This window comes from Phasianus colchicus, chromosome 2 (genome assembly GCF_987193195.1).
Source record: "Phasianus colchicus chromosome 2, bPhaCol1.hap1.1, whole genome shotgun sequence".
Lineage (NCBI taxonomy): Eukaryota > Metazoa > Chordata > Aves > Galliformes > Phasianidae > Phasianus > Phasianus colchicus.
Genome location: NC_143437.1, coordinates 9,660,121 through 9,673,590, shown reverse-complemented (window position 1 = coordinate 9,673,590; position 13,470 = coordinate 9,660,121).

Sequence of the window (13,470 nt, the reverse complement as noted above, 5' to 3'; positions counted from 1 at the left end):
AAATACAGTTTAGCTTTTAGGAAGTGACTGCTTACTTGTGTGTTACCTTCAGAATCGAGCAGATGACCGAAGATAGACAGACTGCTGCTTGCCTGCACTAGGGAGCTATAAATAAAGAGGAACCTGCAGCTAGAGTTGCCTGTGTTCCCCTGCAGGTGAATATTTGTCCACACAGCTCTGGAGAAAGCAGCTAGCAATCAAATGGCTGACCATGAATCCTCACAATAGAATAGGCTGCAATCACAATCCCTTGGTAGCATCACCTGCCACAGGTGCTATCAAGACCCCCAGGAAAAAAAAAAGTCCAGTTTGTCTTCTCAATGACATGTTGTTGACACAGAGTTCCTATTTGATATCAGAAACTTGGAGAATGAAGGGACCGTGCTACTTCCTCACCATCACCACCCAGTCGGACTGTCAGGCTGGCTAGAGCGAAGTGGAGGAGTGCCAGTCATTTTCCCAGCAGAGAGCTCTTGAAGCTTTGGTAATCCGATGTCAGTATTATTCTTTTTGAAACAATCCTGCTTAGCCAAGGTGACCCACCAGACCTTTCCCACCTTTAATTTTAGTGTGATTTTATAAAATGGATACTTTTGACATGTCATCTGGAAATATTAAGCAGGGAGGTGAAAGGGCTGAGTGTCTTGAATTTAAACCATCCATTTTGTGGATAGAAAAATGATTTGACTAAGTGCTGGTACATTTGTCATAGGGTTGTTATATCTGAATTTTCTTCTGAGGAGGTTACAAGCTGTTAGTGAATGGGGTAGAATTAGATCTGTGAAGAACTCTGTGCAGATAATTTTCATGGAAATTTTCTTTTGTCTGAAGAACCTGCCTGTCCAAAATATGTGATGTGATGTGATATTTCACTGCTGTCTGATTGATTGCTCCTCAGACAGCAGGACTGCAGCTGAAAGTGGTATCCTGTGACTCTTTCATTAAAGTTTCTGTGCCAGCTCTGAGAGCTATAACAAAAAGAAGTGGCACAAGAATGTCTGAAGAAGTTCAGAGACCTCAGTTCTGAGTGTCACTGGACATGAAGGAAATCTAGCATTTGATCTAGAGCAGGGTTACTTCCCGGGAATTGCAGGTCCAGAATCATCATGTCTTCAAATTCTAGGTGCAGATTTATTAACTTGAACTCATCCATCTTCATGTGATGCATCCAAATGAAGAATAGTACCAAGGACACTCCCTCTCAACAGGATCTCAGAGAAAAAACAGAATCATCTAAAACTATATAAATACTAAGCACTATAAAACCTATTGTTATTGAATATGAAAAAAGCTATTTTGCTTTGATTTGGGCAGAAATGGGGAGGAGGAGTTTTCCTTTTCAGTGTCTAAAGAGGGGCTATAAGAAAGAAGGGGACAGACTCTTTGGAGGATCTGTTGTGATAGGACAAGGGGAAATGCTTTCAAACCAAAAGAGAGAGACTTAGATTGGATATAAGGAAGAAGATTTTTACACTAAGGGTGGTGAGGCACTGGCACAGGTTTCCCAGGGAGATGATGGATTCCCTGTCGCTGGTGACATCCAAGGCCAGGCTGGACGGGGCTCTGAGCACCTGATGTCCCTGTTCATTGCAATAGGGTTAGACTAGTTGACCTTTATGAGTCCCTTCCAACTCAAATGATTCTATGATTCTGCAGTTTTCTCCATTTTCCCATAAATATTTTTCTTTGAAAAGCTCCCTGCCTTTCCTATATTCTAAGTTCCATTTTAGCTTGAGGAAAGTACAGGAGGAAAGCTCTGGGTTGTTCCAAGGGTATGAAGCATTTTGTCTGTAGGACACTGTTATCTGAAGTCAGCTGAGACACTTCAGGCAGAAATCACACACATCCCAACAGACGGTGACAGGAACATATGATATCTTCTAGTTGCTAATCGACACAAGTCTACCAAGAAGTTACAGAAGAGCTTTTTTTTAGCCCTAGCAGTGAGGCAAAGGAATAGATAAGACACAGAAATATTCTACAGAAGGTGAGGGGCAAATTCCTATATATATACATAGCAGAGCCTATTTGCCACAGCAAGATGTCTGTGGGAGGGTAGTGCTACCCCTTCTATACATAGAGATACATATCTTCGTTGATGTTCTCTTTTATATCAAACAAAAATGGTTTTCTCTTTCCACTTTCTATCTCTGATCTAAAAACGCTTTGAGCTCCATCAGATTTGGTGCTGTGACTGCCGCCTTTGGGGATCCTCAGATGAGGCTGAGACAACAGGCACCTTGCTTCTTAGTAGGAGCTCATTCATTTCCCATGCAACTATTGTGGAGGCCAGGGCCTCTTTATTGGTGGTGATGTGACTGTAGCATTTCTGTTAAAATTCCAAGAACAGTGTCATCTCAGAAACAGTGAGAATGGCCTTCTTAATGAGGGTGCGTAAATACGAAACAAACTGACTCACCAGTGAAGGTGATCCACTGTTGCTGATGCCAGTGTTGAAATGTGCCAGCCACTGCCTCACTGTGCTCACATCTACATTTGGTCTCCATAAACATTCAGCAAATGTTGATGAATGTCAATGGGTGCAATTTTTCTTGCATGAAGGAATTCAATGACAGCCCTTTGCTCCTTATACACTTCCATGTCAGATGCCATGGTGTCAGACTGTCCCTCTGCTGCCATCTGTCACACAGCAAACAACATGGAATGGGATATTGGTGGGAAGGTTCAACCTCTGCTGCCATGGCACCAACATCTGCCTCTGATGTTGCGGGTCTACATAATAAAATAGGAGGCATTATTTTGGAACAGCCCTCATAAAATATATATTTAATGTATGTAAGTAACAAAACATTTTAATTGTCAATATTTTTTATTAAAACACAAAAAAAGGAAAGCAACAAACCCATAAAACTAATGGGTGACCTTTTTATGAAACTAACACATCAGTCTGATTCGGAGGCAGTGGTTGCAGTTCTTAATGAGGTCTCAAGGTGTTCATGAGAAATTTTTGATGAAATTTTATTTATACTGTGCTTCATCCTTGAAAACAGTTTTTGCAAATACACGTAACAGGCAAAAAGCCATGATGTGAATAAAGTGTGACTGTGAAGCGAGGGATATTTCTCTTTGTTAAGATAAGGCTTATGAAAGACCAGTAGAGAGACATTATCAGAATTGAGTTGAATGTCTGATTGTAACTCTATACATTCCATTTGAAAATGTGCAGATCATGTATTTATGCTGATTGAAAATGAAGTCTCAAATCTACAAAAAAATGATATATTTTTTTGCAATCTTGAAACTTGTTCTCAAATTCCTTTATCACAATGGAAAGCATGGCTGCATATTTTTGCTATTCTTAGGACTGTGTTTAGCCAATGTAGCAAAATGCATAAAAATTGTATGCCATAACTTGAGTTAGAGCTGCACTGTTACCTCTCCTTGTCCTGGTTTCAGCACAGACAGGGCTGACAGCTCACCAATGTTTGAGATGTTTGGTTGTTGCTAAGCCATGTATACTGATTGTCATTGCATGCTGGCAGCTGCCATGATGGCACAGGGCAGGGAGTGGGCCATGAGTTGGACATGCCTGTCCTCTAAGCATCATCAACACTAGATGAGGGCAGCTGTGGCTTTCTGCAGCCAAGTCTCAAAAGCCTGTGGGCATAGAGATTTGGCAGCCTCTCTGGGTAACTTGTTCCAGCACTGCATGCCCCTCCTGATGAAAACATCTTCCTTGATGTCCAACCTGAGCCTCCCAAACTGCAAACTGTGGCCATTGCCTCCACAATCATCTACTGCTGGGAAGAATTTGGCTCTGTGGTCTTTGTGCCTCTCCACTGGGTGGTTGTAGGCAACCACCAGCTCACCTCTCAAGTGTCTCTTTCCATCCTAAGCAAGGTCAGCCTCCCCACAGCCTCTCCTTGGGGGCTGGTTTTCAAATTGCCCCACAGACTGCTCAGAGCTCCTCAGCTCCCAGCTAAGAATGCTGGGGAAGATGGTGCCTGAAGCCAGACATAAGTCAAGGTGATGTACATCCCCTGCCCCTATCTTGCTCCTCCAGCCAGCCATTTGACACATAAGGCCATCAAGCTGGTGAACTAGGAATTCTTCATAAATCCATGCTGTTCCCAACTATCTTCTTGTCCTTCACCTGTTTGGGAATGCAGTACAGAAGAACTTTGCAAGGATGTCACAATGTCCAGTTGCTTTTCCAACCTGTGTAAATATTTGCACCTACTATCTCCCAAAATCAGGTAGTTTTGCAGATATCTTGCATAGTGTGTGAAGAGCTACTTCCTCCTTTTGCTGAGAACTTGCTAATTGCTAATTTCTTCTTCTCATACAAGATAGCACAATGAACAATTGAATATTATATATCCTTCCCTTGTCCTTCATGATTTTATGCAATTCTGTAGGAGTGATAACAAAAAGAGATGAAAAAATATGTAAGACAAATGCTCAGTTCTGTTTTTCTGCCCCTTTGTTCCATGCAGCATCATTCCTCACACTGCATTTGAATGTCTCCTTTCTTCTGTTTTCTTCCTTTGTCTTTCTGGCAGTGCAGTAAGCAGCAGGAATAACTGAGGATATAAGTAACCTCTTCTGTTCATTCACCTGTGGTGTTCTCGAAATCACTTAGTGGTAAACATATGATTTAAAGACAAATTTTAGACAGTGCTATTTACAAGTTTAATTCATTGTGCTTGAAAGTCAGGATAATACAATTTTCCTTTACATTCCTCCAGGCCACAGAGACGGGCTGCTACAGGCGGAAGTGCTGTCATGACCCCCAGCTGGAATATTATCTGAATTTCATTAGAATTATGAATAGTGCTGCAGATTAGGTTGCCCAGGGGAAAAAGAAAAAAAAAAAAAAAAAAAAAGCATCCAAAAAGCCTTAATTTGGTAAAGATCTGTGAAAGAGCTGTAATTCTTTCTGAAAGATTGCTTTGACTTCTTGTTCTGCTCATCTGGTGTTTATGTTTATGAGGACAGTCAGTACACATCCTCAAGCAACAGTTTTAATGTTTGGTCAACATATGCTGTTCACATGCCTTAAAAGCTGCTGATCTTGTAGGTAATTTGGCATTTAGCAAACAACAGGACGTGAAGGGAAGGAGATAATGTGCGAATTAGTAACAATCAACTGGACCCTATGGAAACTCACCCTGATCTGAAGAGGAACTTTGCTAGAGTGAGGGATTCGGGGTGAATATGAGGAAGTCTGAATTTGACTGAGGCAGGAAGCTTCCAAGTCCTCAAAATCTTCTTTTCATTCAAGGCCTTCTAGAAAATAACCTGACCAACTCCATGGGAGTGGGAAAGCTGATGTGGAGAACAGCTGATGATGTCTTGCTAATATTGGAACAACAGGTTTGCACTCTTCTCTTTATTGACAAGGTCCTTTGTAAGTAGTGCTGCCTCAAAAGGAAGCAACAACTGCTTGCAAACAAATCTTGTATTTGCTGTGTTTGCTCTGAATTCTTAGGTGGAGGCTGCTCTTTCAGTTATCTGTGGCTAATGGGGATCGTTTTTGTCTCAGTGAGCAAGAGATAATGATGCAGAAAAGGCAAGCAGTCTCTGTATGGGAAGTGGAATCATCACTGTGCTTACAGTCCCAAGAGCTTCCCTTCCCATGCTTACTAACCTATTCCAAAGCAAATTAAACTGCACTCTTGAGAGCCACCAGGTTAAGGGTGATCTCTAGTAAATCCAGGGCAAAGATGTTCTGACAGGCAGGCAGTCTTGACTCAGATTCATGATGCTGCAGAGCCATCTCAAAAGGAGTGCTGTGCATGGAGGTGGGCACAACCCTGCAACAGGGAACAAGCTGGAGGAGACATGAAATGGCAACCAGAAAACCATCATGTGCTCCTTTGGACTGATTGAGTGCATGTTGCTACTGGGATGATACTTGTCCTATGATTTAGAAAAACAACAATTGTTTATGAAATAGGTGGTAATCCATAAAGGGAGTTGTGTCTTAGCTTCAATTCTGCAGTGTCTCAGTGGAGTTTCTCCTCCTAAAATTATTGAATTGCACCACCTTGTGGGTATTTGGAGGCGATATTTTTCCACCTTTGTTCCATGTGCTAGAGTGTGCAGTGTTACATTTGAATAGTGAGGCATCTTTGTAGAAGATTGCAGTAGTTGATTCATTCTCACACCACTTATCAAAGATTAGGCAGCCATGAAGAAGTGATTTCCTGCTTGTTTTCTGCCAGCTGACAAAAACAGGTCCTAGCCTTTCGTAGTTGATTTGCATGGTTTAACTGATTTTGCCTTTGCTAGTGAACTTACTTGAAAGCTGTAAACACAGATTTCTAATAGTCAAAATGTTTCAATTGTAGAGTAAATACAGGGAGGGAAAGAAAAAAAAAAAAAAAAACCTGAAATACACATTGAAGAAAAGGTCACCCACACTGTATACATCACATTTCTTCTTCTAAGTTGTAAATTTCATGTGGCAGTCAATCCATGCATCACAAACTCACTACAGTCATAAAACTAAGGTGTAAGTGAAGAATATTCCATATGTACTATTGTGTTTGCCTGGAGGGATTACCTAGGCAATGAGAGCACACATCCTGTACTGCAGAATTTCTGTGAAGCATCAGATGTATTTTCATGAGTAGAACAACAGCCTGCATACAGTGAGACCAAGACTTTCCAGAAAGAACTGGTTGTCAGGTGTGTATTTTTTATAGCAACAGAATGAATGTTATCATGGATATGCAGGATTCCGGGATGTAAAGTAGCCAGTGATGAGGGAGTCAGTTTGAATGTACACAAATGGAGTATCTTTCTATTCCTTTTTTTATTTTTCTGACAAGTGTAGGACTACTGCACATCTGTAAATCCCTGACAAACAGAACAGCTCCTTGAAATCTGCCCCGTTAAGGTTTTGCCTGTCCTAGAAAGAAAGATATACTGTAGCTTAGGCTTCCACAACAAGATGGAAAAATGTCTTCAGTAAATAATATGTAAGTAAGCATAAAAAATCTCCTGCTTTTATTGTGCACGGTGAGAAACACAATAAAAACATAAACAAACAAATAAATAAAAGGTTAAACTGACAATTCAGTTCTTCAAACCTGCTTTCTTAAAACCCATTTCAGTTTTGGAAACAGCATTTACAATGTTGCTCACCCAGCCGTCTATAGGGCACAGTTACAAAGGCAGGTCATACTGGGAACAAAGCTGGGCCAGAGACGTGCTTGTAAACCACGGGTAAAGCCAAGTGGTCAGAGCCAAGTGGTCCAGGGTGTGGGGAGAACGTCAAGACAACGGACTGGGAAAACACGGATGGGGATCACACAGGTTTCTGAGAGCAGGCATCATGGCAATAGTACAGGGGCACACGGTCAGAGCAAGACTGTGAGCTTTGACCTCCATTTCTTGACATCTGCCTGAAGTCTGCTGCCTGGTCCTGCTCCTTAAGCCTGAGTGATCACCAGTAACCTTGGTCATCAGCCAGGATCACACCAATCTTTGTGTGAACAAAGAACAAGAGACAATACCTTTCCCAGAAGGCCTACAGCATGACTACCAACTGAGAGACGCGGACAAGGATCCACACACTGGGAAAACAATTGGATGGTCTGAGAGGCAGTGATTTTAGTACATCAGCAGACCAATCTCTGACAAGAGCTTTTTCCAGCCACGATTGCAAAAAAAAAAAAAAAAGAAAGAAAAAAAGAAAAAAAAATTTAAAGCAAGGATCTGGAAGAGGAAAATTATCTAGATTTCTTGACATTTATGGGGATTTCCTGTTCAGTGTCCCAGATTTACCTACTTGGGAGGAAAGCTCAATCAGGCTCACTTGAAAATTCAGGCAGTTGATGACAGCAGGTGACAGCCCTCAGATCAGTCAGAGACACAGGTACTGGTACTCAGCTGTTGAAGGGCAGTGGTGGAAAGGATGGAGATTCAGAGGCTCAGGAGATGAGTAATGAATGTTTGAAATCTTGAAGGGAGCACCCGCTAAGAAAGGCAGTCACAGCTGGGAGAACACCTCTCTGCAGCAGCATTCAGGATAGTCACAAATAGAGCAAGATGAAGTCCATCTAAAAGCATGATATTAATAGCATGATATTAATAGCATGATATTAATAGCAGTTCCTTGAGCCTCTCTTGAGCCTGGACCCCTGCAGGATCTACAATTCCTGTTAAAACGTTCAAGTGGGGCCTGTCTCCCACCACAAAACACCACCAACGCCCAGAGGAAAATGTTCAACTTGTAAGAACTGAGTAGATACAGCTTATCACAGAGATAAAGCAGGAGAGAGAAAGGACATTTTGCAGTTTATTGAGTGATGATTGTCCCAAGAAAAGGGCAGCGTAGCAAAATACAAAGAAAGGGGGGGGGAGGGAAGGGAAAGAAAGAAAAGGAAAGAAGGAAAAAAAATTGCACAGTTTCTGCCAAACTGATTGGAAGAAAAGTCCTTCCTGACTTGATATCTGTCAGTCCTGAGCATGTGAGCAGAACATGATGGTCATGCATTCAGGAGACATTAATAAGGGGAGAAACAGCAGTGCACCTCACACCCTTTTAATCCAGATTCCAACCCTTCGTTCATTCACTGTGTGTTAGGGAATGTCACAGTGACACTGATATCTTCATTTTATGAAGATTTGCATGACATAACCATGCAAGCTCTGAAATGCTAACATACCGAAATCAGGGAGCCATATCAATTTCTGGGTAGAATTTGGCCCTGATGCATAGTTACACCAATAGCTTACAGTTTTCAGATTCTGTTTTAGCACCAAGCTATCGAATTAGACTGATGAGAAGCAGGGCAATGTGGGGAGAGGACAGTTTCAGCTGCCCAGCAGGCTAGCAGGTAACAGCCCAGTTGTCCTGCGGAGCCATGACTGCAGGGAGAACAGGGCCCCTCTCTGGTGAAGAGGCATCCTCGTGTCACAGATGAGGAAGATAATGCATATTGGCCATCTGCAATAGCTTTGCACTCTCAATTTCATGGTGCAGCAACATATTCAGTATTTCCACCTATATATGTAGTGGTTTTAGGGCTTTGTTTGACAGGCTTTAATGCAAACATGGCATTGCTGGCACACAGCTTTTCTCTTTTTTTGGCATTGTTTTCACAGTGTTTCTGCATAGATTGAGTTGATGTGTGACTCATGTAAATTCAGGCTTCTACTTCTAACAGATGCGGCCGCTCAGTGCAAGCCTGAGAGCAGCTGGGGTGTTACTGGGAATTTAGTTACAAACCTCCCAGTCATGATTTTCAAATCTAGTTTAAAGTCAGATGTGTGCATCCATGATAGATGGCCTCATTTTCAGGAGTGTTTCTCAACAACTGGAGCCATGAGAGCAAATTTCTGTTTCCCAAGGATGATTCTTTTGTAAGGTTATTTTCAGACCTCAGATCAAGGTCTAAATCACCAAAGTCAGGGTAGCTCTGACAGTGAACAGGACCAAATCTCTTAATTCTCCTTCAGTTTTCAGTTCAACAGCTGGGATCTCACTAAAGGCAGCTGTGCATTAACAGCTGTTCCAGAGTTTCGGATAGTTGTAGTATTTGTATTTTCAGGCACCTGAGAGGTGCACAGGATTATATTTTCCTGGGTGCTGATGAAAGAGAGCTGACAGGCTGACTGTTGAAGCAAATGCCATATCTCAATGGAATTAATGGGAAACTACCATGCCCAGAGCATTCCTGTCACATTTCCTCCAAGCAGCCACATGGAATTTCATGCTTTTACAGCTTTTTATTTTGCTAATAATTCAGCTGATACTGAGTCAGTACTCACTGGCCAACTTCACTTACACATTAAACCATAAAGAAGAAGATGATGTGATGGCCTATTGCAGGTTAGTTAAATGTTTTAAATGTGTCTGAACTTGTTAAATGTGGTGACAGAAACAATTTGTCATTAGTTGAGTCATCACAAGTGCCTTGTTCAGAGAAACCATTATTCCAATACAGCTCTTTGAACAAAGTGTTTGAGACAGTAAAGTCCAGAAGAACCTTATTTAGACAAATACAGTTTTCAGATATTTCTGTGGTGTTTTTTGCTTATCCTAGATTAAAGGCCCGTTGCAGAAAATATTGCTGGAAGCTGCAGAGAACATAGTAGTGAGTGGCTGTTTCTGGCTCTGCATGAAGCATATTGTTTATGAGACAGCAAGATGCAGGGCCTAAAAACTGGTTCCTTTAATGACTGAATTAACATTTAAGTATCTCAGCCAGCCTCTGAGGCCTCAGAAAACACTGCAAAGACTTCCTTAACAAATAATTTTATAATAACAGTATGGCTGAAGATTGCTTTCAATAGTCTCCAGCAGTTAATCATGGGCTGACAATGCAGAGACAGTAAGAACTACCAGAACTGCTTGCAACATGGATTTTTCTTTTGTAATTAATTCAGTAAAAATAGATTTTTAATGTGTTCCCATGTAGGCATACACTCGGATTCACAGTGCTCTCAAACAGCAGATAGTTTGCTTGCTCCCACAGCTATTGCTCAAGCTGAGCTTACTTTGGATATTTAGCTTTTCTGCCCTAGAATGGGAAATCTTTCAGGGTTCTGAAAAACTTCAGCAGCTGGCAGGACCTTCCTTCTTTGGGTTTTGTGGTCCTGTGGGTTTTGTCAAAGGATGTCATGAAATAGATACATTCTGCAAAGCAGCTCAGTTTTGTAGACCTTCCATCTCGCACACAAATGCACGGGTATTAGCTTTCTGACCAGCTCTTGTTTATAATACAGAGACAGCATTAGAACCACTAAGAAGGTTCAGACAAATTTCCCAGCATTGGTTGATGAATGCTACTACTGTAATTTTTTTTTATTTGTCCATCTGCATGGTGGCAGAACCTTAGATTTGCAGCTTTGGTGTAGTGCCAGTTGCTGCATAAGCAGAGAACAAAGATCTTAATGCTTAGAGAAAAAAGGTTTTACTTTGGAGACTGCCAAGCATTTAACCTTGTTGATATCACATAGCACTGAATTCTCCAGGTTAATTATGGGTTGTACAAAAAAGCATTGCTTTTCATCAGTTTTGAAAACTAAATGTATTCATGCCTTCCTGCCTGCTTTCTCAGTAGTTGTCAGCCTTGACGTTTACGTAGATATATGGTAAAACAGGGCATCGATACCCATAATCATCACACACACATAAAAAAACATCCAACATTATAAGACTGTATCACAGTCTCATCCATTCACTGGAAAAGCAGCAATTGGTTCAACGTATCTGTAGGCACAGATTGTCTGCAAGTGCTTTTTGTTCTTTAAACAGAGCTCAGCTGACAGGTTACTGTTTGGAGTTGGCCTGGCAATCTATTTCAGTACTGTCTTTGAAAGATATAGTCTCGCATTAGAACAGGAATGGGAACTGAAACAAATGGACTCTAAGAAGTGGGAGACACCAAGATTTTTGGCATGCGGGCTCTGTGCAATTAGGACTCAAAAGTGTTTTTAAAAATGGAATAAAATGATCCTTGTTCTCATAGCTGATTAAACCAAGCTGACATGTCATCCTCCAGACAAAAATGTACTACTTGATCTAACCTATATTTGAAGAGATATGGGACATTCAGTGAGAGCTAGCAACTTATCCCTCCTTTGGAGTTATTTCAGTATTTATCAAGTGCCTACCCTTACAAATAGGCAATCCCTCCTTGGGAGTTGACAGAAAAAAAGCACAGAGACAGGTTTTGCTTCTGACCCATCTCCAAGCCCATCTCTTGCTCTTTGCCCTAAGCCCAGTTGACTTTCAGACCCCATAGCCTGAAAAGGCTTGTCCAGATCACAATGCCTATCTGCTGTGGCATTCCACGTGCTGACATGTAGGTCAGAAATTGTATTGGTAAAGACTCAATATTTCCACATTCTTCACCTGAAAGTGAGAGAAGCTCAGAGTCAGAGGCCAGAGCTAGTACTATGCCACAGGTCTCCATCCTTCAGGTTAAGCACTGATACCCAGGAGGACTTCAACATGCTTTCATAGCACATCAGTGCCATTAAGGAATGTCAGAATGTCAGAGTGTCAGAAGAGAGGAGAGAGGATATTGCTTTCACCTTGAGCTCTGAATTTTGTAACTTCTGTTCTTAAAGCAGGATGATGGATTAAAGGAAGAAATACTAGAACTCAAGAAACGTTGTTAAAAATGTCTGCTAATTGCTGTGAGAAGTCAGAGTTCAAAACTTCCTTAATCCCATGACACTTCATGCTTTGTCATCTGTATCTCTCATCTTTTCTTTCCCAAACAGAGAAGGAAACAGAAAGCATTAGTATTAGGTAGCCACACGGTTACAATGCCAGGGATTTCTCTTAAGAGAAATCTACAGATTTACCTAAGCAATCTCTATAAATTATCTTGTGAAACTGGAGACAGAAGATCTTGTATCAAACTAATCTTCAGTCTTACATCAACTTCTGTCTTTGCTGGCAGCATTTCATACATCAAGCACTCTGACTGTACTCTGAACTTAAAAGGGAAGAGATGTTTCCAACACCTCAAAGCCTTGTTTAGTCAGCTCACTGAATTGGTGCTGGTTCATTCTAGTACAGACTATAAAAGAATCCCTTCATAATCACTAAAAGAAGTGTGTGCTAGCTGTACTCTTCCACATTCTTGACAACGTTCTCCATTGTTTTCTGTGTAACTGAGCAAGAAGCATGCCACTGAAGTTTTTGACAGATGTAGGTTGGCTGGAGGTGATCCCAGTCTTCCTCAAAGACTTTTTTTCTCTTATACCCCAAGCAGCTTTTCATTGGAGGCTGAAATGTGGCAGGAAGGAACTGCGTTGAGCTCAAATTGTCCACTAAACTGTTGGGGTCCTTTGACATGCCCACTCTGCTCTTGAAGTAAGAAACTGCTTCATTTCTATCAGCTAGTGAAAAGAAATGCAGATATGGAGCTGGACAAAATTTCTTCCAGGGGTGGCAAAGAGGAAAAAAGATAGTATCTTACATGTCCCATTTTTCCAATGGCTTTAAACTAAAAAGGGTGGATTTGGATAAGATATAAGGAAGAAGTTTTTCACTATGATGATGGTGAGGCACTGGCCCAGGCTGTCCAGAGAAGCTGTGTATGCCCCATCCCTGGAAGTGTTCAAAGCCAGGTGGGATGGGGCTTTGGGCAACCTGATATGGGGGGAGGTGTCCTTACTCAAGGAGGAGTGTAGACCATCTTTAATGTTCCTTGCAACACAAGCCATTATATAATTCCATGATTCTATGATTCTACACATGTACTCACCATATGTAGTAAATTTAGATGTAAAATTGAAGTTTCAGTCCAGTGAAGAAAAAAACAAGGTGTAAAAGCATGTCAATGATTATCAAAATGACTCCAGGAAGATTCTAGAGGGAGAAGAAACCATCATCATCAATCTCACTTTCTTCACTGTGAAGAACTCCAGGTCCTTACAATTTGCTATAACACCCACTAGCACCAGAGTGAAGCCACCAGGGTGAGCGTAACCAGGAATAGAGGTAGAAACTAAGAAGTGTATGTTTAATGAGATTAA